The sequence below is a fragment of the Lynx canadensis genome, chromosome A2 (assembly GCF_007474595.2).
Source record: "Lynx canadensis isolate LIC74 chromosome A2, mLynCan4.pri.v2, whole genome shotgun sequence".
Taxonomy (NCBI): domain Eukaryota; kingdom Metazoa; phylum Chordata; class Mammalia; order Carnivora; family Felidae; genus Lynx; species Lynx canadensis.
This window is the reverse complement of record NC_044304.2, coordinates 32278675-32306557: the sequence shown is the minus strand read 5'-3', so window position 1 is coordinate 32306557 and position 27883 is coordinate 32278675. Positions and strand designations below refer to the sequence as shown.

General features: G+C 40.3%; 1 non-coding gene across 1 annotated transcript; it reads left to right on the top strand.

Annotated features, from left to right (window-relative positions):
* The first annotated feature begins 7846 nt into the window (after nt 1-7846).
* TRNAP-UGG lies at nt 7847-7931 on the top strand. Its single transcript has one exon. It is a non-coding gene; the product is annotated as a tRNA-Pro (tRNA).
* Nucleotides 7932-27883: the final 19952 nt, after the last annotated feature.

The window sequence follows — 27883 nt, the reverse complement described above, 5'->3', positions numbered from 1 at the left end:
TAACACGGGGATAGTAAGCTTCAGGACAGTGTCTCTAACTCCCAAGTCTGCATCGTCATGCCTCTGGAGCCTCCTTACTTAAGGGCATCAGCAACTATTTACTGAGCACCTCCTCCTTTTACCAAAGCTGTGACTGTGGCATTGGTAACATAGCAAGTAGCTGAAAAGCCAAAATGCTCAAATGAATTATTTCATATTAACTATACTGAAGCCCTATGCTAACATTAAAAATAAGGTTGTAGAAAAAGAATTGTTTGGTTTGGGGCGCCTGGGTGGCGCAGTCGGTTAAGCGTCCGACTTCAGCCAGGTCACGATCTCGCGGTCCGGGAGTTGGAGCCCCGCGTCAGGCTCTGGGCTGATGGCTCAGAGCCTGGAGCCTGTTTCCAATTCTGTGTCTCCCTCTCTCTCTGCCCCTCCCCCATTCATGCTCTGTCTCTCTCTGTCCCAAAAATAAGTAAACGTTGAAAAAAAAAAAATTAAAAAAAGAAAAAGAATTGTTTGGGAAACCTTCATGCTTTATTTACCCAGCAGCATGTGTATCTATTTCTCCTAAGAAACACAGAGAAGGTAGCATTGCAGATCTGGAAGCACCATTATCATCTTTGCGTGCTAGGATTACTGATGATTTCTGGCCTCATCATTTTGCTTAACCATTTTTGTGAAATCTTCAGATGAACGTGTATATTACGTATAATATGTAATATTTAAGGAAACATGCTTTTAAAGAGAAAAGTGAAGCCTGAAATAGCACAAGAGACAATAAAAGGGAACTAGACACTTAATGAGTTCAAGTTGGATTAAATTCTAGAATATATAAAGGGTTTGCAGATGCGATTACAAAACCACTGTCAGCAGTCGTAGAGAAATCAGAGACTGGGAGCAAGGCCAGGGAATTGGAGACAGGAATATGTTATTCCAGTTTTCAAAAATGAGAGAAATGTGGGTTCTAAAAGCTAGAAGGCAATGGATATAGCATTCAGAACTCCATTATTAAACACACCCTTCACGAACGTTTGGGAAAGAGAGCTCAGCCACAGGCAGCGAGGAGCTTGCAGCGGTCCAGGTCGTGCTGGCCTCACTTTACTTCCTCTTTCAAGACTTGCTTTTTGGTAGACCAGTCAAAAATTGCAGATATGGTGCATTTCAATTCCAACAAGAGTATTTCCTACACAGGTGTGGGCTCCTCGTGGAAAGTGTGGACTACATGATAATTTGATGAGTTAGATTCACAGCTAACTGAATGAGTCGTATTAATCCCCGGTGGCTACAAATTGTCTGAGCAAGGAAGGTACCGTGCTGATAAGCCTCTACACGCACAGCCTTGTCCCTGGGTGCCATTGGCTTAGAAAGGCTGTCATATTCTGGAAGGCACACAGTGTATAAATAGCAGACTCGTGAAATGTGCTTTTACCTATTATTTCATATTGCCTTCCTAGAAAATAAGTAGGGATTGAAATGAGGGCTTTAATTGCAGGCCACAGGTCTTTGTCTCCTGCATTAGGTTGATCAGTGATTCATTCGCAAGGAAGCGCAGAACTAGTCACATTGGAAGAAGACATACAGCTGGGGGTTTGGACCCCCTGTCCACACCACTCCTTCCTTTCCTCTGATTGTAGGAGTGGACTCTCCCACTGACAGGGCTGGGGCAGAGGACCAGAGACACATGGGCAGGAGTAGAAACCACACTCCAGGCCTCTTTTTCCAAAAATATATTTGCTGAGGTCACCATGAAGTTCAGCCCTTTCTGTACTTTCCGTGGACTTTTTGCCTGAATAACAAAGAGGACTTTGGCCCATTTATTTCATTCGTTCTTTCAGTTGCAAATAAATCTTTGGCCAAAAAAACAAACAAACAAAAAATCCTTCTGGCTCGGAAAATAAAGAATGTATCACTTTGTTAAACTTTCCTCAACAAATGGAAGCTGGAAGGAGAAAAGAGAGAAAGAGGAAAGAAGGGATGAGCAGGGAAGAAAAAAAAAAAGAAAGGAGGGAGGGGAGGAGAAAAGGGGGAAAAAGCAGAAGGGAAGACGGAAAGGAGAGAGCAGAACAAAGAGTGAGAAAGGAAATTTCTTCTTCGTGTGAGATAATCAAATCAGTTTTTAAGGCAGCAGCGGGAAAGAAAGGGATCGCAATTTCCCCAGCTGTTTGGTCTGGGATGCAGTGTAAACAAGGGCCCCTCCTCCCCGGTCAGGTCCCCAGGAGGCTGTGACTCTCAAGGGGGCCTGAGTGCCTGCTTGGCCAAACCCAGGGGCACTTTCAGAACTGCCCCTGTTTGCTGAGTCGGCAGGAGTCCTAGAGCGGAGGTGGGTGGGATTTGACCCCTTCTCCTCTTCATTCTTTTGAAAGCCAATAGCAGAGTATGCCAGCGAAGGGAGATATCCTGGAACACTCGAGGTCAGCTCTGATTAGGAAATTGGGGCACAGTTCACAGATCCTTCCTGACTGCGGCGTTGAGTTTATAGTGAGGTGTTTTGTGTTTTTTTTTTTTGCTGGTGATAGGAAATGTGCACGATGAGGATTTGGCCAGGCATAGAAGTGAGGACTCGTGGTCTGCTGGGCTTAACTTTATTTTCTTCTTCATCAAGAATGCATCCTGGTACATTTGCATCAATGGAATGTTCTGCAGTCATTAGAAAGGATGATATGGACTGCAGAGCAAGAGAACTTAGCGGAAAAAGATGCCCGCGGTGTATATCTGTTACGGAAGCACAAGTGTAATACGACAGAGTTAACTTTGATTTTCTCTGGGTGGTAGGATTGCAGGTGATTTCTAAATTTCATGGTTTTCTGCATTGTCTGTTTTTATTTTTTATTTTATTTTTTTTTTTAAATTTTTTTTTTCAACGTTTATTTATTTTCGGGACAGAGAGAGACAGAGCATGAACAGGGGAGGGGCAGAGAGAGAGGGAGACACAGAATCGGAAACAGGCTCCAGGCTCTGAGCCATCAGCCCAGAGCCCGACGCGGGGCTCAAACTCACGGACCGCGAGATCGTGACCTGGCTGAAGTCGGACGCTTAACCGACTGCGCCACCCAGGCGCCCCAGCATTGTCTGTTTTTATACTAATAATTATAGCTAATGTGTATGGAGGTTTGCCCATGTGGGTGCCATTTCCTGTGGGTACGATGCCAAGAATTTCCTAGCAATCACTTCACTGGCTCCTTTGCAAAGAGACCAGTGAAGTATGTACTATTATCATCCTCATTTTACTGATGAGGCAACATAAGCCCCTTTAAGGTTATGCAGCCAGAATGCACCAGAAGACTGCCCTCCAGTCCACACCAAAGCCCATTTAGCACCACCTGACCATACTTGTTTAATGAAATCAATAAAACTTTTTCAATGAAAACATATCTTGACAGTTGGTTAAATCCAATTTTGAACAAATGCAGCTATTTTTTTGAGAGAGAGAGAGAAGAGAGAGAATGCGAGCAGGGAAGGGGCAGAGGAAGAGAAAGACAATCTCAAGCAGCCTCCACACTCCGCACTGAGCCTGACGTAGGGCTTGATCCCATGACCCTGGGATCATGACCTGAGCCTATACCAAGAGAGAGACACTCAACTTACTAAGCCACCCAGGTGTCCCCCAAATGCAGCTATTGAAAATGAATTGGTAGACAAATAATTAAGGTTGATGCAAAACGTTCCTGCTATTCCTTTATGTGAGAGCACAGACACACAGGCCTCATTCCATTGCCTGTGCCTCTATGTAACCCTAGAAAACATAAGTGTCTGTTCTGATATTTTAACTCCTTCTCTTTCAGTGTGGGCATGAGGTTAATTTCATACTCTTTTCTTGATAGCATTTTCCAAATTTCTGTAGAAAAAGGGTAGCAATCTCTCCCTCTGCCTTCCTGACACCCAGTGCACCTGCCTGAACACCCTTTTGTGAGCTTTTTGAGTAATAGTTTCTCATCCATCCCCTTTTCTCTCCCCTGGGAACTGCCACTCCATGAGCTTCAGCCTTCTTTGGCCAGAATCTGAGCTGGTGCCTTAGAGACGAGGAACAGAATCCAGAACATCCAAAAGAGTTGGCAGAACACTGCAACAGAAGCCTGCCTCCCAAGTTTCACATCTCTGTTTTGTTTGCACCTCGGGGCAGCCCACAGAGGCCAAAGCCAGGCTTATCAAAAGGGGATTGTTAGAAAGGCTCTTGAATCCCAGGGCTCAGGGTACAGGACCTGGCCATTGGACAGTTGAAATTTAAAAATCATGTCAAGATTTCTGCAAGGGTTTCCATGAGAAGCAGCTGGAAAATGTCTCTTGGGGCACCTGGATGGCTCAGTCAGTTCGGCGTCTGACTTCAGCTCAGGTCATGATCTCATGGTTCGTGGGTTTGAGGCCTGCATCAGACTCAGTGCTGACAGCTCAGAGCCTGGAGCCTGCTTCGGATTCTGCGTCTCCCTCTCTCTCTCTGCCCCTCCCCTGCTCACATCCTATTTCCCTGTCTCTCAACAATGAATAAATGTTAAAAAAAATTAAAAGAAAAAGCTTTCTAAAAAAGAAGCAGCTGGAAAATGTCTCTTGAACTCAAAAGACTGGCTGTGTATTAGTCAAAGAGACTCAATGCAAGCCAGGTGCCTAGCCCTTATACCTGCTGTGCACTTTGCCTGAAATTCCATTGTTCATAGCAGAACTATTTATTAGGTGCCTACTGTATACAAGATACCGTTTCAGGTGCTTCGGAGGCAGAAGACAACAAAACTGACCCAATCCCTGTCTCCGTGATGCTTGACGTTCTAGCCCTTCTACCTTCTTGGCTGCTTAGAGATCACCTGCTCATATATTAAGACACAGAGTTTTAGGCCCACCCTGGAGACTTCCATGATCATGTGGGGGGAAAGGGGTTAGGCACACTTTTCTCAGATTCCAATGTATTTTATTGGCACCTGTTTTCTATTATATAATTTATTATAGATGTGTTTATTTGTGTGTAATGTAATTATTTGTTTGTGTCTTTTTCTCAAAGACCACGAGCTTGAGATACCTGGGTTCAAATCCAGTTTCCACCACTCAACTAGCTGTGTGACCCTAAGCTGTGTAACTAGGCTCTTGCAAACAGAAATGGGGGCAGGAGTCAGGTGCGCTGCCTTTACTCCTAGGCCTTTGATCTTTGGGCATGCTCCCCTTTGCACTCCCTCCCCCCTCCTCCCCTTCACTCCAACCCCCACTAGCTCCAACCCCCACTACTACTCTGATTCAAATATGGAGAATCTAATTTGACTTCAAATTCAACCTTCTAAGATATGGCGGAACAACAACAGGGAAGGAACTTTGGTTCCTCAATGATCCTGTTGGGGAACAGACTGCCATCCTAGACACTTTGTCTCGGGACTGTTAGATGGCACAGAAATCTCTCTATTCTTTCAACGACTGTATTTTAGAGGTTTCTTTGTTATAACAACCAAGCCCTTGCCTTCGCTGATATGGGGGAATATTTTGGTTTCTCAAGTAATCTCTGAACACATGGCGATCATGTTTTTTTACCACTGAAATTGTGACAGTTTGTGAGAGTGAAGGAGGTGCTATTAATAAGGATTCGGGATAATGAGAGCAAAATAGTCTACCTGTTTTTAAGCAACTTCCAACCTCTTCTAAGATGTAACATTTACTTGTGTTTTTTTTTTATTTCATTACTAGGATGGGGAGGAAGGATGGAGACTGGCAATATTATTAGTAGCATCTGACCAAGGGGAGGGGGGGGTTATTGGCTAGAAAGTTGCTGGTCTTTGTCTAGAGAGCGCAGACGGAATTGCCATCCCCAGGGGATACAGATATGGCAATTAGCAGCCCTGCAGATCCATATCCTTTGGAATCTTAGGTGAGCCTAAAGGGATTTCTAACATGTCTGGGAATATTTGATGACTTTAAGGAGCCAAGAATATCTTCATTTGCATTTGAGTGTGGAGGAACCTATAGGTGCATCTTAAAATTCACACAGAGATGGATAGGAGGAAATGGATATGAGGATGCCCACGGTGCAGTCTCACGTTCTGGAACTGAAGCCTCTAGAACCCTTTCCAGACAACCTTTGAGACATAACAACCCCAGAGTGTTGCATCAGGGGCTAATTGGCAAAGTGCTGTGTTCAGCTTGAAAGAAGGGCATTGTCCCTACAGGCTGGAACTTGACTAACTAAAAAATGGCAGGAAATTCAGAAAGTCCCAGTGCCCACTGGGAACTGCAGAGCTGGCAGACTGGTGAACATCAGAGCTCAGTTCTGCACCTGTTTCTCCCTACATGATTTCACATATGCCCATGGAAACATGCATTACTTGTTCAATGAAACGGGTTTTCTTTTTTAGGATGATAAACATACCACCAGAAAATCAGGCCATCAGGTTGGTACACAAAGAAAACGTGCCCTTGAAATGATTCCCATCACTTAAAATTAGCAGAATGGTTTTCAAGACCTCTTCATGAGGACTAAACCTTTATCCACGCCATTTTCCTTCCATTGCAAACTCATGTACTGAGCATATTAGGATTATCATCAAACTAAAACCTGCATGCCTCAATTGGACCCCCAATCCATTACGTCCTGTTCTGTTTTGTTTTGCCCTGTCTTCCCTGACTATTGTTGCATCACTATAGGAGGCGATGTAGTGTGAGATAGGCTTTCATCTGGCTAGTTAAATTTCAAGCGGGCTGGTAGCCGCAGAAAAGGTTATTTACAAGGCCACATTATAAAGGTTACAAAGCAGTTAGCTGGAGAGAGAGGAAGTGTTAGCATTCAGATGCAAAAAAAACTTTAAAACCATAATCTGCCAAATAAAACTGTTTCCTTGGAGCTGAGTAAATATTCTCCCAGGGATGGACCTGAGGAATCAGACAGCTGCATCTATTTATGGTTTCCCCTGTGTCTCCTTCTCTCTGAGTCAAATCAGCTCTACGGAAAGCAGTGACAGTTCCTTTATAAAACCTCCCTCTTCCCAGCAAGAGACAGAGGCAGTGCATGAGTGAAACAGAGAGCCAGCTGCCATTGAAATGTTCCAACCATCTGCTTCTTCCTTATTTTTCCCTACTCTGTACACATTTAAATGTTTTTCCTGATTCATCTGTTTGTAGGGAGCAGATGCGATTGTCATCACCATTTTCCACTTACTGAACACCTACTATGTTCTAAGTGCCATGTTAGTAACTTGATACGAGTTATCTCATGTGAGACCCACAAAAATACTTAATAGAATGTTATTGGCCCGTTTCACTGATGGTGAAACTGAGGCCTAGAAGTTTTAAGAGATTTGCCAAAGGCCACATTGCTAATAAGCAGGAACTTCTGAACCTAAAGCCTGTCGTTTGAAAGAACTTTGTGCTATGGTGAAAAAAACTTCAAAAAAGTTCTGAAGAAGGTGCATTTTTAGCACCTTTTCAACACCCTCTTTTCAAGCCAAAGGGAATGCCTTGGTGCCTTATACCACGTTTCCCAAACTGCCAAGGGTCTCAACAGCTTCAACAGTATCTTTCTTAGTGGTATTTGCATTTGAATATGAGTCTTCTAGAAAACAAGACAATGAAAGATCCAAAGAAATCACTTCTAAAGGTTGAATTTCAGACCATGCAAGCAAGCAAAGAGGGAAGATCTTTGTATGTTGGTAGCCTTCCCCAAGGCTTCTATGGTGACTCCAGGTAGATGCTCCTACTCTGAAAATTTTAACAACCCTGGCTTTCAGCAATGTCAAGTTCATCACACAGGAACTCTCAAAAACAGGCTACACCTTAAGCTGTTTGATTCATCAAAACCAGAACAACAAGAAAAATTCTTTAAGCCATTGGTAGGAGTCCATAGTTATTTTGAGAGCAGGGGCAAAGTGAATTTATCCAGATCAAGACCAGAAAGAGGAGCGCCTGGGTGGCTCAGTTGGTTAAGCGTCTGACTTGGGCTCAGGTGGTGATCTCACAGTTTGTGGGTTCGAGCCCCACATCGGGCTTTGTGCTGGCAGCTCAGAGTCTGGAGCCTGCTTGCTTCAGATTCTGTGTCTCCCTCTCTCTGCCCCTCCCCTGCTCGTGCTCTGTCTCTCTCAAAAATAAATAAACAATTAAAAAAAAAGAGTAGAAAGATACAGATCCCTGACTTTGTTATGATAAACAAGGTACTTGTTTTCTAGCAAATAAAAATGTGTTCTTTGGATACTCTTCTTCCTCAAGTCCCCAGGACTGGCCTTCAGTCTGCTGTTGCAAATCTAAAACATTCCAGTTGGCAGAAAAAGAGACTGTTTTCTTGGTGGACAACTGTGAGTTGAGTTTGGACAATGATTGTTCTGCTTCCAGAAAGTCCCTGGGGGAGTGGGGGCAGAGAGAGGAAGGGGGACTTGTAACTCAGCCAGGTGTTAGACACCTCCTCTGGGGTCCTCCTCTGCTAGACCCCAGAATCCCAGGCCTGGAACAGACCCCACTGATTTTTTTCCAAAGTTTGAGCTTTATTAGAGAGTAACAGTCAAGGGATTTTTCAGCGCACATTTCTTCAGCTCTGGAATTCTGGATCTAAGCTCCTGGTGTAAATGAACTTGCTTATACCAACCCCTAAGACACGGTGCGACTATAAAGCACGGAGTTGTTTTTCTTTCCATGCCTTTTCTCATTTCCAGGAAGCGAGGCTGAATAAGAGGAGTATTTGAGATGTTATTTGGTTTAGAAGCGGGCTTGTAGAAAAGAATGTCACCCTAAGGGTTTTCTGTGATAGGTAAATTTTTCTCCTCTGCTAAATGAATAATTAATGTTGTTTTAATATAGAGCTGACCCTTCATTTAGACAATTTATATGCATGAATGCCGACCCCATCTTTCTCGCAGAGCAAATGGATTCTTTTAACCTACTAAGAGGACGGGCCTAAAATAAGTAAACATTTGGGTGGTCTCTTGATATTCACAGAGCACATTTGAAATTAACTAATTTGCCCTCTATGAGAAACAGACTTTAATGCTGTTCAAAGAGCTGGCGCTTTGAAATTAAGTAGCACAAGTTGTCTTTGTATATCCTCTGACTTGCTTAGGTTGTTGTTTTAATGGCAGCATTTACTAATGAAGAGAAGGAAGTTGCCAGAGCTAGGGACAGAAGGCCAGGGTGGGCCTCTTCTGGAAAGTGAATTTCAACCATCAGGAATGAAGAGGAAAATTAACCATGTATGTGACTGCAGTCTTAGAACATGGTTGTTCTCTGTCTCTCTTCCCCCTGCATTCTTGTTTCCCCATCTCTGGCACAGGGGGCCGCCTCTAGGCTGCATCTGGGGCTCCTTGGCCAGCTAGCTTCAAGTTGGATTCGGCTAGAGAGTGATACCGACAAGGAAGTCAGGGGGCAGGAGAGAAAGAAGTCGGGGTATGTCTTCCCTCCTCCCTTAGTGTTTTGTCATTTCCCTCCTGGCAGTGACTAAGGCTACCACTTATCTCTTCAGCCCAAAGGACAGTTGTCTTAGTCAGCTTGGACTGCTCTAACAAATGACTATAGACTGGATGGCCTAAACATCCTAAGTAAGAAATTTATTTTCCCACAGCTCTGGAGGTTGGGAAATCCAAGATCAAGGCACTGGCAGATCTGGCGTGTGGTGAGGGAATACTTCCTGGTTTGCAGATGGACCTCTTTTCTTTGCATCCTCCTAGGGCAGAGAGTGGAGAGAGAAATCAGTTTTCCTGTCTCCTCTTAGAAAGGCAGCAATCCCATGGGGCGCCTGGGTGACTCAGTTAAGTGTCCAACTTCGGCTGAGGTCATGATCTAGCGGTTTGTGAGTTTGGGCCCGCGTTGGGCACTGTGCTGACAGCTCAGATTCTGTGTCTCCCTCTCTCTCTGCCCTTCCCGCACTCATGCTCTGTCTCTCCTTCAAAAATAAACATTAAAAAAATTTTTTTAGAAAGGCAGCAATCCCACTCATGAAAGCTCCACCCTTGTGACCTAATTACCTCCTAAAGGCCCCACCTCCTAATACCATTGTCGAGAGTTAGGGTTTTAACGTATGCATTTGGGGGCATACAGCATTCAGGCCATAAAAAAAACAGTCATAACTACTTCGTTTTGCTAGTCGTCTAGTGCCTTGCCACCTCTTGTTTCTCTGCATCCACACCTCCCATCATGAGCACCTTCTCATTACAACCAACCTCAGGGTTGGGGGTGCATCCTTTTTATTGCCAGGATCCTGATAAACCACACAACTGGCTTTTCCTTAGTAAGTTTAAGAAATACTAAGAGTTAGCCTTCTTAGGGTGACCCCAGGGTTAGTTCAGTAGCCATCACAATGGGAGCTAATGCTTACTGGCTTTCCATGCCCTCATGTACTCTACTAAGCACCGTTCACAAAGATACCTAGGAAGTGAGGACTGACCGTCCCTGAAAGTTACTCAAGGTAATACGCTGCAGGGGGGCAGAAACCACTTATAGGGCACTTACAGCTAAAGCCTGTTTAAGTCCAAAGGAAATGATTGTTTAAATAATAATATTAAATATCAATTTTATAAATACTGAATATTAATAAAAATATATTAAATAATCCTTTAAGGGCATTGGATAAATGTGAACAAGGGGTCTCTTTTAGCAAAAACTCCTTTTTGCTTAATCCTTGCGACAAACATCTTCACGGTTAATTGTCATGAGATCAAAAGACTTAGTATCTATCTTTCCTTCTCTCCTAACTTCCCTTTGAGGAATCCACAGGCACCCATAACCATCTCACCATCTCACCATCTGCCACAGGCAGGGCAACAGAACCTGGGTTAGACTCCTTTGGGGCGGAGGAGGAGGAATTTCCATTCTCCCAGGGAGATTGGGCTACTTTGGGTTCCCACCTTCTTAAGATTGGTTCTTTGTTGCCAACACACTTGCTTATGAGCTTTCCTTCTCTGGGCTTCTCTCTATTCTGGAACGTAAATTTCTGCAAATCTACGTATTCAGCTACCAGGAAGAGAAAATGAAATGAGTAAGGACGGGGTTGGGGCACGGGGTGGAGGGAAGTTGGTGTGATATGTCATATGTGACATCTTTGTTCTTTCTTCTTTTCCTTCACCAAAAATAATTGTCCAAATTGCAAGTTCTAATAAGTTTTGGGTTGTTTGGGCATTGTTCGGGTAGTGCTATTGGTGGTGGTAGGGGCATGTGTATATTTGTGTATTTGTACCTTTCCTCTGACACTCTTGATTTCTCAAAGTCAACTAAAATTAGGTATAATGGTTTTTCCTACGAGTCTTCAGGGAAACTATTGTCTACCATAGATGCCATGTTTTCCCATCCGGGGTATGCATACTCCTAATGATACACTGAGCTCACCAAGAACAGGTAAAGTCAAGTTCAAAGTGAAGTATCTTTACTCAAGAATGTGAGGTGAAATTATGATCGAATTAAAATGAAATATATTATGGATGAGGCAGCAGTATTCCCATGAATTTTCAAAATCAGATGAGAGGTATTAGATGTTGCTTTCTCAGTAACTCTAAGGAATGTTCCTGAACTGCCAGGGGTGATAATAATTCTAGCTAACATTTATTGAGTCCTAACTCTGTGTCACAATTCATCTAATCTGATCATCACACCGGTCCTATGATCTACTTGTTATTATTTCCATTTCACAGATGAGTAAACCAAGGCTCAGAGAAATTAGATCACTTGCCTAAGGACACACTAGTAAGTGGTAGAGTGCTGATTTAATGATAAATTGCCTCCCTGCTTATGCATTTTTTAATTTTTATTTTTAATTATGTAGTTCTGTGTACTCATTAATTAAAAATAAAACCATGCAATATTACACAAAATAAAAAAGGGGGAAAGTTTCAATCTTCCTCAGCTTTTTCTCTTCTATTTTGCTTCTACATCCTTCTTGTGTATTATCCTGGCAGTGACCTCTATGGACCTTGACAAAGATCCTCAAAGCGTAGGCTCTAATCTCTCTGCTGTGCTACTGTATTGTTGGAAAAGCTGAGAAGCACTTACAATAAATTTTGCCAAGAGAACAATCTGCCCCATATTTAATTTAGACCCTATTTAAATCAAATTCTCACTAGGTGCATCTGTTCAATCCCTTTGTTACAGTTCTCTAAAAGTTAGAAATATAATACTCCAAAATATATAATGGGCATATGTTAAGGATTTCTCTAATTCAGTAACCAAGAGACACAGCAGGAAGACAAAACTGGTTCAAAAGGAGGATGTAAGAGACTGATACATATTTATTCAGTTAAACAATGCTGGAACAAAATAACTAATGTATATACAAAACTGATTAATTTCCTTCAGGGTAATAAAACCAGAACTTGTGGAGTTATCTTCTGGGCAAAAATTATTTGCATCTCTAAGAAACAAAAACTCTTTGCAACTTATCAGTTTTCTACCAGTTGACATCCAACTTTATGGTCTAAGCTCTAATTAATAGTAAATTTTAACACAAATTTACCTTTCCTTAGAACAGCTACCCAATAGAACTTTCTGCAATGATGGAAATGTTCTTTATCTGCACAGTTCAGTATGCAGCCACTAGCCTCTTGTAGCCATTGAACTCTTGAAATGTGGTTAGAATAACTGAAGAAACGACTTTTAAATTTTATTGAGTTATTTATTGAAGTATAGTTGACATACAATATTAGATTAGTTTAAGATGCACCATATATTGATTAGACAGTTCTCTACATCACTCAGTGTTTACGGTAAATGTAGTCACTGTCTGTCATCATACAACATTATTACAATATTATTGACTCTATTCCCTATGCTGTACTTTTCAACTCTGTGACTTGTTTATTTTATATCTGGAAGTTTTTACATCTTTATTCTCTTATCTATTTTGCCCACAGACACACCTGCCTCCCTTTTGGCAACCACCAGTCTGTTCTCTGTATTTACCACTGTTTGGCTTTTTTGTTTCCTTGTTCATTTGTGTTGTGTTTTAGATTCTACATATAAGTGAAATTGTACAGTATTTGTCTTTCTTTAACTTATTTCACTTAGCATAATACCCTCTAGTTCCATCTGTGTTGTTGCAAATGGTAAGATCTCATTCCTACCATTGTGTGTGTGTGTGTGTGTGTGTGTGTGTGTGTGTGTGTGTGTGTGTATCATTCATATACATATCTTCTTTATCCATTCATCTGTTGACGGACACTTCCATCAATATATGGGTGCTTCCATATCATGGCTGTTGTAAGTAATGCTGCACTAAACATAAGGGTGCATATAACTTTTCAAATTCAGGATTCCATTTTCTTTGGGCAAATACCCAGCAGGGGAATTACTAGATCATATAGTATTTCTATTTTTAATTTTTGGTAGAAATGCCATGCTGTTTTTCACAATGGTTGCACTCGTTTACATTCCCACCAACAGTGCACGAGGGTTCCTTTTCCTCCACATCTTTGCCAACATTTGTTGTTTCTTTTCTTTTTGATGCTAGCCATTCTGACAGGCATGAGGTGATAGCTCATTGTGGTTTTTATTCGCATATCTCTGATGATTGGTGATGTTGAGCATCCATTCATGGCTAACAGACGTTGGCCATCTGTATGTCTTCTTTGAAAAATGTCTATTGAGGTCCTCTGACCAATTTTTAATCAGGGTTTTGTTTTTTGTTGTTTGGTTGTTGTTGTTGTTTTTTTTTTTTTTTTTTGGTGTTGAGTTGTAGAAGTTCTTTATATATTTTGGATATTAACCCCTTATTACAATATCATTTGCAAATAACTTCTCCCATTCAGTAGGTTGCCTTTTATTTTGTTGACGATTTCCTTCATTGTACAAAAGCTTTTTATTTAATTTTAATTCGGATTTAACTTAAAGGGCCCATATGTGGCTCTCGGCAACTATATTAGCGCAGTTCTGGAGCGTCAAATGACCTTTAGGGGGCTAATTAGAACAGTTAGTATGACTTTGAAACGGCTCGTGGTATTCTTTTTGCCTTATTTCCAAATTTGGGAGTATTTTTCCTAACACTTTCGTTTCTCCTACCCTTCCCTCCATCAATCTTGTTTGACTTTTTTTGCTCTGAGGAACAGGAAGGGACTGGTCTGTTTCCAGACCGTTGCCCACTGGTGGCTCCCATCCAGCTCTCAGACTGATGGCCCCTTTGAGAACTGAGCACACAGTCCCTGGGCAATGCAGTCAGGACGGACATACAGGCAGCTGTGGACTGAGAGAGCTGACGTGTTCTCCTGCAGAGCTGAGGAGTAAATGTCACGAGAAAAGCCCTTGAAAATGGTTCTCATCCCCTTTCTTCTTTGCAGACAGCCCAGAATGAACTGTTCTCAAATGCCAAACTGTAGTACTCTTAATGGGTAAGAAAGGCTTCTGATAAAGAAATTCTAGTGTACCAAGGTGATTAGGTTTTAATTGGTTAGCAGTGAACCTCCCAAAGAGATCTCTCATAAAGGAAATAGACCGGTGTGACCTTTAAAAAAAAAAGAAAGGAAATACATGGTCTTTATGATAAAATGATGTGAGGAGGATTTGTATTGATTTGTTTCAGATAAGCTATTTATGAAAAGATTGAGATTTTTAAAAAAGGGGATCCTCTAATGGTCCCTCGTGTACCTTGTTCAGAAGGGGACAGATACATTGTATCATAGAAAAATGCATTGCTGGGGTGCCTGGGTGGCTCTGTTGGTTAAGCATCCGACTTCAGCTCAGGTCATGATCTCACAGTTCATGGGTTTGAGCCCCGCGTCAGGCTCTGTTCTGACAGCTCAGAGCCTGGAGCCTGTTTCAGATTCTGTGTCTCCCTCTCTCTCTCTGCCCCTCCCTGTTCATACTCTGTCTCTGTCTCAAAAATAAATAAGCATTAAAAAGAAAAAGGAAAAGAAAAATGCATTGCTTATGCATTTCTGGCTGCATCTGCCCATTTTCAACTCTCTTACATTAAAAGCCCCTCACTGATAAATCCTAAGGACTTTCACAATCCATAGATGGAGTTAACACCTCCAAAGAACCAGAATCTAGGCAGTTATGTTACATTTGGCTTGCTTTGTACTGAAACTGGCCTGCCAATGGCTTGGAGTTCTGCCCTGGATTTGCCAGGAGCCTGTTTCTGAAAGGGGCTCAAGGCACAAGGATTCTGAATTTGGAATCACTTTGCCAGCCCTGGCAACTTGGGCGACCCGATTTCTTTCATCTTCCCATCTTTCTTGTTCCCTCAAATAACTGAAGCCTTTATTGGAAGGTCAAATAAAGTTCACCCTAAATCATTACAGTCCAGAAGAAGAAAGTTAAAAAGGGAATTCTGAATGTTCTCAAAGAGTCTTGAAATTTTACTTTTGAGTTGTTTTTAAGCACCTTGTATTTAAAAAAAAATTTCCTATTGAAACATATATAACTTATATAAACCAGAATGAGCATTGATTTTTTAAGCTAACTGAAGACTGACGAAATGGGTTTACTGTCTCACTGCTGTCGTTCAAGAGCTTTCTGAAGTGTACGTTCACCTTCTTGCCTTGTTAATCACAGTAAACATGATGCATCATATGTTTCTTTTTGTCTCATATGCCACCCTATGCCTCTAACTCATCATTTTCTACATGAGTTCCCACTGTAATTTACCCTTGTGGAGAATGGCGATTGAGTTGAACACTCAGTAGTTTGTGTATCTCTCCTTGAACACATTGGAGGACTCTTGGGAAATCAACTTTGTATTAGAATCTCATTTTTCTTTTTGTGTCCAGAGTAGGTTGACCGAGTACTTACTGTGGGCTAGCCTCTGTGCTAAAATGCTTTAAGTGAGTGAATGGTCTCCTTAATGCTCCCAACAGTGAGTTAGTGCTTGTTTTCTCCTTAGTAAAGATGGACAAACTGAGGCTCAGAAAAGTTAAGTGACTTCCTCGAGGTTATTCAACTGGTACATATTGAAACTGTAACTAAAACTAAGTGGTGTTCCCAGCTCACAACAGTCTTGACTTTCAATCCCAGCTCTGGATGCTATACAGTGAAATAGCTGTTTGGCCTCTCCATGCATCTATATTCCTATTTGCAAAATGAGGATAACAATATCTCCCTTCCAAAGTTGGGGTACTGAGACTTCTAAGAGATGCTGACTACATGTAATGTGTTATTATTCTTGAATGTTCATTAACTAGTGACATCTCTAGTTGATTGGATTTTAATTAGTTGCTATGTCATGCATGGATTATAGGTGGGAAATCTCACTACCCACCATAGGGAACAACTTGGTATAAGACCTCCTGCCTTTGGACTTGACCCATTGTGGCCAAGTTTAATTTAATTTAATTTAATTCAATTAAAGGTGGTCTGACTAATGCAATGGACAACTCAAAGCTCAGAGCCTATAGCAGTGGCCTCAGTCTTGACATTCTTACTTGTTTTACAAAGTATGCATACGTTCAGTAATCTAAATAATTTTCCCGTTAGTTTTTGAGATTGTTGCTATCTTGTTTGTTTTTGTTTTTGTTTTTGTTTTTTTTTAATGTATTAAGGTGGGCTAGATAGAACAACTGATATAACTTTGAAGGAGCAAATAGTAAAGTTTTTGCCTTATGTCACTTTTGGGTAATTTTTCTGAACACATTACCTCTCCTACATTATTACTTCTTTTCTAACTTTGGAGATGGTCCTCTTAATTTTAAATGGGACGTTTTATAATTTGAGATTCTCTTTGTAACACAGAACAAAAAAAGAACAAAATGAACTTAGTACTGATCAATTCTGTATTGGCCTTGTGTTCTTTGGAAACTAATGTGCATGCAAGCAGAGAGATGGCATTAAGAAATAACCTTGGGGGCGCCTGGGTGGCGCAGTCGGTTAAGCGTCCGACTTCAGCCAGGTCACGATCTCGCGCTCCATGGGTTCCAGCCCCGCGTCAGGCTCTGGGCTGATGGCTCGGAGCCTGGAGCCTGTTTCCGATTCTGTGTCTCCCTGTCTCTCTGCCCCTCCCCCGTTCATGCTCTGTCTCTCTCTGTCCCAAAAATAAATAAAAAACGTTGAAAAAAAAATTAAAAAAAAAAAAAAGAAAAAAGAAATAACCTTGGCTCCTACAGCGGGGCCGTGGCCTTGCTAGGGTGACTCGTATTTTGAGGGGCATTAAAATTCAACATTTCAAGGAAATGGTTCACATAGCATTGCTAATTAACTTTAAGGGTTTTCTATATAAAACAAAAGAAAACACCTTTCCTAGTTCCAACAATGGCTTCTTTAACGAAAACTGCAGAGAAAGTGATTAAGTCACTTAGAGCTAAACTTCCAGGCAGCTTTACTGAATATTCATGATGTTTAATTTTTAAATCTCTTTCAAATGGAATTCCATAGAGACATCATACTTCATTGTCTCAGAAGCAAATCCGTCAAACACAGCCACAGACATTATTAGAGAATACGATCCTCACCACAGCTTTCCCCCGTAAGCCAGTTTTGAAGAAAGGACGATAAAGTCTGCCCTATCAGAAAACTTACAATTGGCTAGAGGACGCTGAAAGTTGCTACCTATGTAAACATTTGTAAAAGCAAAAAACAGGAATGCCTAACTGGTTGGGTTGAAGGAAATCATGGAAAGCAAGTCACATTCTTTACCTTCGCCTTCTCTTTGGCTCTTTCGCTGCATTTCTTTAAAGTACTTTTTAGCAAGGGAAACAAGAAGCTTAACAAAGCCACAGTACTGGCTACACTCTGAGGGCAAGAATAAAAACTATTTGGTTCTCATTTTCAAACACCTGACCCCAGCGTCTGGGACATGCCGGCAATAAACAGAGAGGAGTAATGCTTAAACAGAAAACAAAAATACAAAACCCAGAAACGTTTAGCTTGGACTCCATTTCAGGGGGAGGTTAAATCAAATATATGGTCAAAAAGTATTTCTCCAGTAAATCCTACTTGTCACCATTATAAACTTGGTATTAAAAAATCCTGCCTGCGTGTTTAGGACACAGTCATAGAGCCAAGTGAAGATAAACAAAACTGCCCATCTGTTTGCATTTAAAGAGATATTCAGCTTTCCATATTAACTATGTAGGTCTGTTTAGAATGTAATTATCACATGCTTCTCCAGGCAAAGAAATCCAGAAGAGAAAATTTATGCCCGTTAACATGCCAACACAATGTGTAAAGAAGATGAACCATTGGAAATTTGATTAACTTGACATTTTTTTTTCTTTTCAGAGGGGAAAACTATCTTGGTTGTTCTTGGTGACTATAAAAGCAAGATCTGCTAATCATGTTTCTTACTGATGATGCCTCAGACAATTGGGGAGAACATGGGTCTTATGGTAGAACTTTCCTTTTCATTTGACTGACACGGAAGGACTGCATTGACTTGAAGGCTATTTTAGTTAAAGGATGTACCCCAGACGTCTCCTTGGCCCATAAGATGCCTACCACTGGTGGGCCTTAAGGGTTTCTTTCAATGTTTCTCCTCCTCTCAGCTCTGTGTACCCATCAGAACTCTGTGTACCATGGAGAAAGAATATAAATAAATCATGTAATAAAATGACCTTTCCCAAATTATCTTTGGGTGAGAAGATGTTTTTTACAGCTGTCTCTTTTCTCTAACTACAGATGCCGGCACCAGTGCAACTTTTACAAGCCCTAGTAGGAGTTTGACATCAAGTTGAATTCAGTTTTGGGGAAGCTAAGTTCAGCATGATTCCTTTTCACATTTTTTGCCAACTGAAAATACATACTGCCAATGAACCAGGGCCTTGGAGCTGGCTTCTGGAGAGAAGAAAGTTGTTCTGGGAGAAAGACCTTGAGAAAAGATACTGAGAAGGATTATTTCTTTATTTCTTGTATCTTTTTATTTGCTTGTCAAGATAGTGGATTGTGTTGTCCTGGGAATTGTCGACTGGAGTGACATGGAAATAAGGATACGGCCTGAGAAGCGGCATGCAAGTCTTCCTTTTCTGCTGTGTTTTCGCTCAGAAATGAGACAGTTCTGTGTTCACTAGGAGAGAAGATATAGCTACTTGGGAGTTCATTTTCTACAGGTAGCTGTGTTTTGTGGACTATCTGACAGACCACACTGTCATTGCAGCCTAATCCACATGTCAAACAACATTTCCAGTCTGTTTCCAGGATATGGCATATCCATGTTGATTACCAGAAAGGTCAGAATTCATAGAAACACATTAATACCAAAAGGGATCGGTTAGGTTGTAAAGGATGACAGGGGGTTTCTAGAGAGCACTTTTTTTTTTAAGACTCTGAATTTCCTAATTCAGTTTCACAGGGCTGTTTTATGACGTACGGAACACAACAAGAAATAGACGTTTCTTTGAAAGCTATAGGTTCGTCTCTCTTAAAGCAGCTCTGGAATATTCCCATTCCTTTGCACTCCTGGTCACATTAAGATGTTTTGGAAAAGGGTGGGAAATAAAACGATGGTTAAAAAAATAGAGGAGGATGGGGTGCCTGGGTAGCTCAGTCGGTTAAGCGTCTGACTTCGGCTCAGGTCACGATCTCACAGTTTGTGAGTTCAAGCCCCACGTCAGGCTCTGTGCTGATAGCTCAGAGCCTGGAGCCTGCTTCAGATTCTGCGTCTCCCCCTCTCTCTGTCCCTCCCATGCTCATGCTCTGTCTCTCTCTCTCTCAATAATAAACGTTAAAAAAAAATTAAAAAAATAAAATAAAATAAAATAAAATAAAATAAAATAAAATAAAATAAAATAAAATGAAATGAAATAAAAAAATAGAGGAGGAAAGAATATGAAATGGGAAAAAGTAGCTTGCACAAATGGTGTCAGGACAACTGGACAGCTATGTGCAAAAGAATGAAGTGGACCGCTCTCTTACACCATAGACAAAAATATTAAAGGGGGCTCTTTGAGTGGAAAGGAGAGACTTGAAGTGACAGTATAAAGATAGGAAACACAAAACAGTAAAAAAGAATATTTCTATAAAAAATCAGTCAAGGAACTCAAAAGGATGTAAAATAGACACTATATATCTAAAATGTGAGGAGAACAGGAGTAAAGAATGGGTTCAAACTGAAATGACCATCAACTTAATATACACTGCTATATGCAGAAGAGGTTATATACAAACCCAATGGTAACCACAAATCGAAAACCACTAATTGATATGCAAAGAATAAAGAGAAATAAATCCAAATATATTACTAAAGAAAACCAGAAAATCATGAAAGATAAGAAAGGATCATAGAAAATCTTCAGAAAAAAAACACACAAAATAAGTAATAAATTGACAATAAATACAGGTCTATCAATAATTACTTTAAGCGTAAATAGACTAAATCCTCCAATCAAAACACATAGGTGACAGAATGGATAAAAAAAAACAAGGCTCCTCTGTATGCTGCCTACAAGAGACTCATTTTAGACCTATAGACACCTGCAGGTTGAAAGTGAGGGAATGAAGAAATGTCTATCATGCAAATGAATGTCAAAAGAAAACCAGAGTAGCAATATTTTTAACAGCAAAAGAGACTTTGAAATAAAGACAGTAACAAGAGACAAAGAAGGACACTATATGATAATAAAGGCGACAATCCAACAAGAAGATATAACAATAAATTATTTTTGCATCCAACTTGGGAGCACCCAAATATGCAAAACGGTTAATAACCAACATAAAGGAATTAATCATTAATAATACGATAATAGGGGATTTTAACACCCCATTTACATCAATGGACATATTATCTAAACAGAAAATCAACAAGGAAACAGTGGCTTTGAATGACACAGTGGACCAGGTGGATTTAACAGATACATTCAGGACATTCCATCCTATAACAGCAGAATACACATTCTTTTCAAGTGTACATGGAACATTCTCCAGAACAGATTATGTATCAGGCCACAAAACAAGCATCAACAAATTCAAAGAGAACAAAGTCATACCATGCATCTTTTTTGACCACAATGCTATGAAACTTGAAGTCAACCACAATAAAAAATCTGGAAAGACCACAAATACATGGAGGTTAAATAACATGCTACTAAACAATGAACGGGTCAACCAAGAAATAAAAGAAGAAATTAAAAAAGTACATGGAAACAAATGAAGATGAAAACACAACAGTTCAAAAACTTTGGGATGCAGCAAAAGTGGCTAAGAGGAAAGTTTATAGCAATATAGACCTACCTCAACAAGGAAGAAAAATCTCAAATAAACAACCTAACCTTAGACCTAAAGGAGCTAGAAAAAGCAGAACACCTTTTGCTGCTAAAACCAGCAGAAGGAAGGAAGTAATAAAGATTAGAGCAGAAATAAATGATATAGAACCTAACACACACACACGTACACACACACACACACACACACACACACACACACACATGTACACACACACACACACACACACACACACACAAAATAAAAAATAAACAAAAAAAACCAAAAAACAATAGAAGAGATTAATGAAACCAGGAACTGGTTCTTTGGGAAAAAAAATCAATAAAATTGATAAACCTCTAGCCAGGCTTATTAAGAAAAAAAGAGAAAGGACCCAAATAAATAAAATTACAAACGAGAGAAGAGAAATAGCAACAAAACCCACAGAAATACAAACAATTAATAGAATATTTTGAAAAACTATATGCCAACAAATTGGACAACCTAGAAGAAATGTATAAATTCCTAGAAACACACAACTTACCAAAACTGAAACAGAAAATAGAAAATTTCAACAGACCAATTCCCAGCAAAGAAATTGAATCAATTATCAAAAAACTTTCAACATCCAAAAGTCCAGGACCAGATGGCTTCACAGGCAAATTCTACCAAACATTTAAAGAAGACTTAGTACCTCTTTTCTCAAACTATTCCAAGGAGTAAAAAAGAGGGTCACCTCGGTGGCTTAGCTGGTTGAGTATCTGATTTTGGCTCAGGTCATGATCTTGGGGTTAGTTTGAGCCCCGCATCAGGATGTCTGCTGTCAGTGGGGAGCCTGCTTCAGATCCTGTCTCCCACTCTCTCTTCCCCTCCCCTGCTTGTGTGTGCATGCACTGTCTCTCAAAAATAAACATTAAAAAAAAAAAGGAAAAGAGAAAGGAAACCTTCTAAATTCATTTTATGAGGCCAGCATTACCTTAATACCAAAGCCAGATAAGGACACCACAAAAAAAGACAACTATAGGGATGCCTGGGTGGCTCAGTCAGTTAAGCATCTGATTTCAGCTCAGGTCATGATCTCATAGTTTGTGAGTTTGAACTCCACGTCATGCTCTGTGCTGACAGCTCAGAGCCTGGAGCCTACTTCAGATTCTGTGTCTCCCTTTCTCTTTGCCCTCCCCTTCTCATTCTCTCTCTCTCTCTCTCTCTCTCTCTCTCTCTCTCTCAAATAAACATTAAAAAAATTTTTTTAAGAATTACAGGCCAATATCGGGGTGCCTGGGTGGCTAAATTGAGTAAGCATCTGACTTCGGCTTAGGTCATGATCTCACAGCTCATGGGTTTGAGCCCCACCTCAGACTCTGTGCTGACAGCTCAGAGCCTGGAGCCTGCCTCGGATTCTGTGTTTCCCTCTCTCTGCCTCTCCACTGCTTGCACTCTGTCTCTCTCTCTCTAAAATAAATAAACATTAAAATTTAAAAAAAAGAACAAAAAATCCTCAACATAATACAAACTGAATCCAACGATATGTTAAAAAAAAGTCACCCACCATGATCAAGTGGGATTTATTCCTGAGTTGCAAGGGTGGTTCAATATTCACAAGTCAATCAACGTGATGCATCATGTCAATAAGAGAAAGGATAAGAACCATGTGATCATTTCAATAGATGTAGGAAAAGTGTTTGACAAAATATAACATCCATTCATGATAAAATCGCTCAACAAAGTAGATTTAGAGGGAACATACCTCACCATAATAAAGGCCATATATGAAAACCACACAGCTGGGGCACTGATGAAAACTGATGATGACACAAAGAAATGGAGACATTCCACGCTCATGGATTGGAAGAACAAATATTGTTAAAATGGTTACAATACCCGAAGCAACCTACATATTTAATGCGATCCCTATCAAAATACCAACAGCACTTATGGCCAACAGGCACATGAAAAGATGTTCAGCGTCGCTCCTTATCAGGGAAATACAAATCAAAACCACACTCAGGTATCACCTCACGCCAGTCAGAGTGGCCAAAATGAACAAATCAGGAGACTATAGATGCTGGAGAGGATGTGGAGAAACGGGAACCCTCTTGCACTGTTGGTGGGAATGCAAATTGGTGCAGCCGCTCTGGAAAGCAGTGTGGAGGTTCCTCAGAAAATTAAAAATAGACCTACCCTATGACCCAGCAATAGCACTGCTAGGAATTTATCCAAGGGATACAGGAGTACTGATGCATAGGGGCACTTGTACCCCAATGTTCATAGCAGCACTCTCAACAATAGCCAAATTATGGAAAGAGCCTAAATGTCCATCAACTGATGAATGGATAAAGAAATTGTGGTTTATATACACAATGGAATACTATGTGGCAATGAGAAAAAATGAAATATGGCCCTTTGTAGCAACGTGGATGGAACTGGAGAGTGTAATGCTAAGTGAAATAAGCCATACAGAGAAAGACAGATACCATATGGTTTCACTCTTATGTGGATCCTGAGAAACTTAACAGGAACCCATGGGGGAGGGGAAGGAAAAAAAAAAAAAAAGAGGTTAGAGTGGGAGAGAGCCAAAGCATAAGAGACTGTTAAAAACTGAGAACAAACTGAGGGTTGATGGGGGGTGGGAAGGAGGGGAGGGTGGGTGATGGGTATTGAGGAGGGCACCTTTTGGGATGAGCACTGGGTGTTGTATGGAAACCAATTTGTCAATAAATTTCATAAAAAAAAAAATACCAACAGCACTTTTCACAGAGCTAGAACACACAATCCTAAACTTTGTATGGAACCACAAAAGACCTCAAATAGCCAAAGCAGTCTTGAAAAAGAAAAGCACAGCTGGAAGCATGACAATTCTGGACTTCAAGTTATAATACAAAGCTGTAGTAATCAAAACAGTATTGTACTGGCACAAAACCAGATATGTAGATCAATGGAATAGAACAGAAAATCCAGACATGAATTCAAAATTATATGGTCAATTAATATTTGGTAAAGCAGAAAATAATATCCAATGGGTAAAAGACAGTGTCATCAACAAATGGTATTGGGAAAACTGGACAGATACTGCAAAAGAATAAAGTGGACCACTCTCTTACACCATACACAAAAATAAATTCAGAATGCATTAAAGACCTAAATGTGAGACCTGAAACCATAAAAACCATAGGAGAGTGTACTCAGTAACTTCTCTGACGTCAGCCATAGCAACTTTTTTTCTAGCTTTGGAACTATAGCAAATTAAAAACCTTCTGCACAGTGAAGGAAACAATCAACAAAACTAAAAAGCAACCTATAAAATGGGAGAAAGTATTTGCAAATGACATATCCAACAAAGGGTTTTAATGCAAAATATGTAAAGAACTTACAAAACCCAACACCCAAAAGGCAAACAATCCAGTTTAAAAACGAGCAGAAGACGTAAACAGACATTTCTCCGAGAGAAGACATACAGATGGCCAACGGACTCATGGAAAGATTCTAAACATCACTCATCATCAGGGAAATGAAAATCAAAACCACAATGGGATATCACCTTATACTGGTCAGAATGGCTAAAACCAAAACACAAGAAACAACAGGTGTTGGCAAGAATATGGAGAAAAAGGAACCCTCATGCACTGTTAGTGGGGTTGCAAACTGGTGCAGCCATTGTGGAAAACAGTATGGATGTTCCTCAAAAACTTAAAATCCTATGATCCAGCAATTGCACTAGTAAGCATTTACCCCCCCAATACAAAAACACTAATTCAAAGGGATACCTGCACCCCTATGTTTATTGTATCATTATTTACAATAGCCAAACTACGGAAGGAGACCAAATGTCAATCAATTGATGAATGGATAAAGATGTGTCATATGTTTACAACGGAATATTATTCAGCCACAAAAAAGAATGAAATCTTGCCATTTGCAACAACATGGATGGAGCTAGACAGTACCAGGCTAAATGAAATAAGTCAGTCAGTGAAAGACAAATAACATGATCTCACTCATATGTGGAATTTAAGAAACAAAACAAGTGAGCAAAGGGTGGGGGGGAGAGAGAAACAAAGAGACAAACCAAGAAACAGACTCCTGACTCTAGAGAACAATCTGATGCTTGAAGGGGGGGAGCGATGAGCAAAATTAGGTGATGGGGATTAAGGAAAGCGCTTGTTGTAATGAGCACCAGGTGATTAAAATAAAAACTTAAAAAAAATAATAAATCAGTGACAGCTATTTCTTGTGTCTTGACATAGGTAAAGATTTTATTTAGTAAAAATGGTCGCCTCATTAAAGGAGACTGATCTGCTGGTTAAGCTCCAGGTTGAACTCTAAACTTGCCAAAATTCAACGATTTTTGAACTACAAAAATGGGAATTTCATGTGGCTCACTGTAGTAGGCAAGATTGTGATTTTGGCTAAGTATGTCTTCAGAGGCTTCCAAGTCCAGAGGACTTGAACCTTGGCCCCTATGTTGAATCTGTAAAGACTCGGCGGTGGAGGCTCTTCCCCTTGTATTGTGGTGATGTGCAGTTCACACAAAGGTCGCAATTATAGATTCAGCTCAACACTCTACTGAGTGTTTGGATTGCAACAGGAGAATCAAAACCTTCACCCAAAGATGTACAACTCCAACAGCTATACTTTAAACACATTATTGTGTAAATGCAGATGACATTTTATGGGCTAATGTATTATTGAAGCTGGAATCAACCTTAAGTATTATTTTATACAAAGTCTTCATTTGAAACACAAGAAGTATGAAATCTAGACACACCAGAAGCCTCAGGACCAGACCCTCACATGGTGGCTGATAGGGCAAGGTTTCCTGTGACACCATTCTGCCAATGTTCAAGACCTTTCCTCTTTCCTCCTTCAACTCACAGACTTTGCGTCTACCCAACAGAGAGAGTAGGAGGAAGGAAGAAGAGAGAGAAAGTGGAGCCTATCTTTGCTTACATGGTAATGAATACTTTACATTTCTAGGTAGTGAACAAAACCCTTGCTATAAGCTTCCCCACAAACCCCAAATCTCTCAGAAACATTAGAAAACATGCTTAAAGTGAATCTGAACATAGTTGTACTCCAAAGCCAGAAAGGAATTCTCAGTGGGTCAGACACTGTGGGGAATCCCCGGAAGGTAGAAATTGGGTAAAATCAGAATGGAGTAAAACCAAAGCCCTCTAGGTGCCTCGGAAGCCCTCTTCCAAGTTCCGAATACTGTCTCCTCCCTGCCAAATCTGCATCCCAGCCCCTCCCTCCCTGAAGCTTTCTTGACCTCAGAATACTCTTTACTGTCTTGTCCTGCATCAAGCTGTTCTCAGCCTTTTTTCTCATCGTTCTTCTACGGTAGCTTTTGAAGACATTTTGTCCCTAATCACACCCATCATAGAACTTTCATGCCACAGATCTACCATATATCAGCTTATGTGCTGTATGTACATCTGTGCTTTCTACATAAAAAGAATAAGAACTATTTGCCCCGGAAGAATGAATTGTTGGCCCCTTGGGGGTGGCATTTCCCCCTTGAGAATGTATGTGTAACACCCTTGGAATCATACAGCTTCTTTTAAAATGCTCTGAAGCCCGCTCGCTGACTCCTCTCAAGCCACACAGTGGACATGACCAATATGTGCGTCTCTCTGGGCTGTCAACTCTGAGAACAGAATTGATTCTCTTTAAGGGTTAGGAGAAAGATTGCGGGGGCCGTGGTGAGGGACAAGCATTGAAACATGGTTTAGATACTTCTACTCCTTGTTTTATTTCTCTTTCTAATATTATCAGGGCATGCTTTGCAGAGATGACAATATCTAGATATTCCGCAGAACATAGATATTAGCACAGAAGAAATTCACTGTGCTGGGCAGCCTCTAAGATGACCTTTTTGCTATCCATACCCTTGTGCACCCCCTCCTCCTTGAGTGTGGGATAGCAGTGAAATGGCTTTTTCTTCTAGACAGATATTGGAGGTAGGACTAAGTGCTTTACCAAACCAGAAATGAATACCAACACTTCACATCAGAGTTGGTTTTCACGTGTGATTGGTACGAGATGAGTAATAAATTTGATGGAACATAATGTGACCGGTTCAAGTAGAAACCATACTTGGTTGTCCTTTTTTAGTTGTTTTTTTTTTTTTTAAGTTTGACTCCATCAATTATAAAGACTTCATGAATTCCACCCCCAACAATTCAAAATTTAATTATTTGAATAGAGTCTGAAGAGTTCATTATCTTTGTGAGATTATATATAAATAGAGAGGCAGATAGGTTATACAGTATATAGGATAATTTGGTATTAGTATTTGTATTCGTATATATTAATATATAGTTAAGATTAGATAGTATATAGATTATATATATAGTATAGATTTGATGTGTGTGTGTGTGTATATATATATATATATATAGTACACATCATACAATTTATATGTAGTACAGTGTGAAAGGATTGCAAGGGGAATGTTTATCAGCTTATGAGAATTCTTTTTTTCCCAAGACCGTAGTAGCACCTTGACCTACAAGTAACTGGAAAACTATACTCCATTTCCTTAGACCTCATTTGTTCATCAAAATAGACTTAAGTAGACTTCCACAGGGTTCCATAAAACCACAGGGTTTTATATTTTCCACACTCCAGCTTCATTGATTCATTTATCCATCAGATATCAAAAGATATTAAGACTTTCTTTCTTTTAACTCATGCTTTTAATTAAGACATTTTATTAATTCAGAATTGTCTCTCCCTTCAGTTACTCTCAATTAGTGAGTTCCTTCTTTGAGACAGTATCTTTCTTATCCTGGGCCTGGTGGTATTCTGGATGGATTAATTTGTTAAGAACCTACTTCTTTTTTTAAAATGGCCAGTCAGAATTTTTCTCTGATGAATAAGAAACCAGAAAAAAAAATGTAAAAGATTTTGG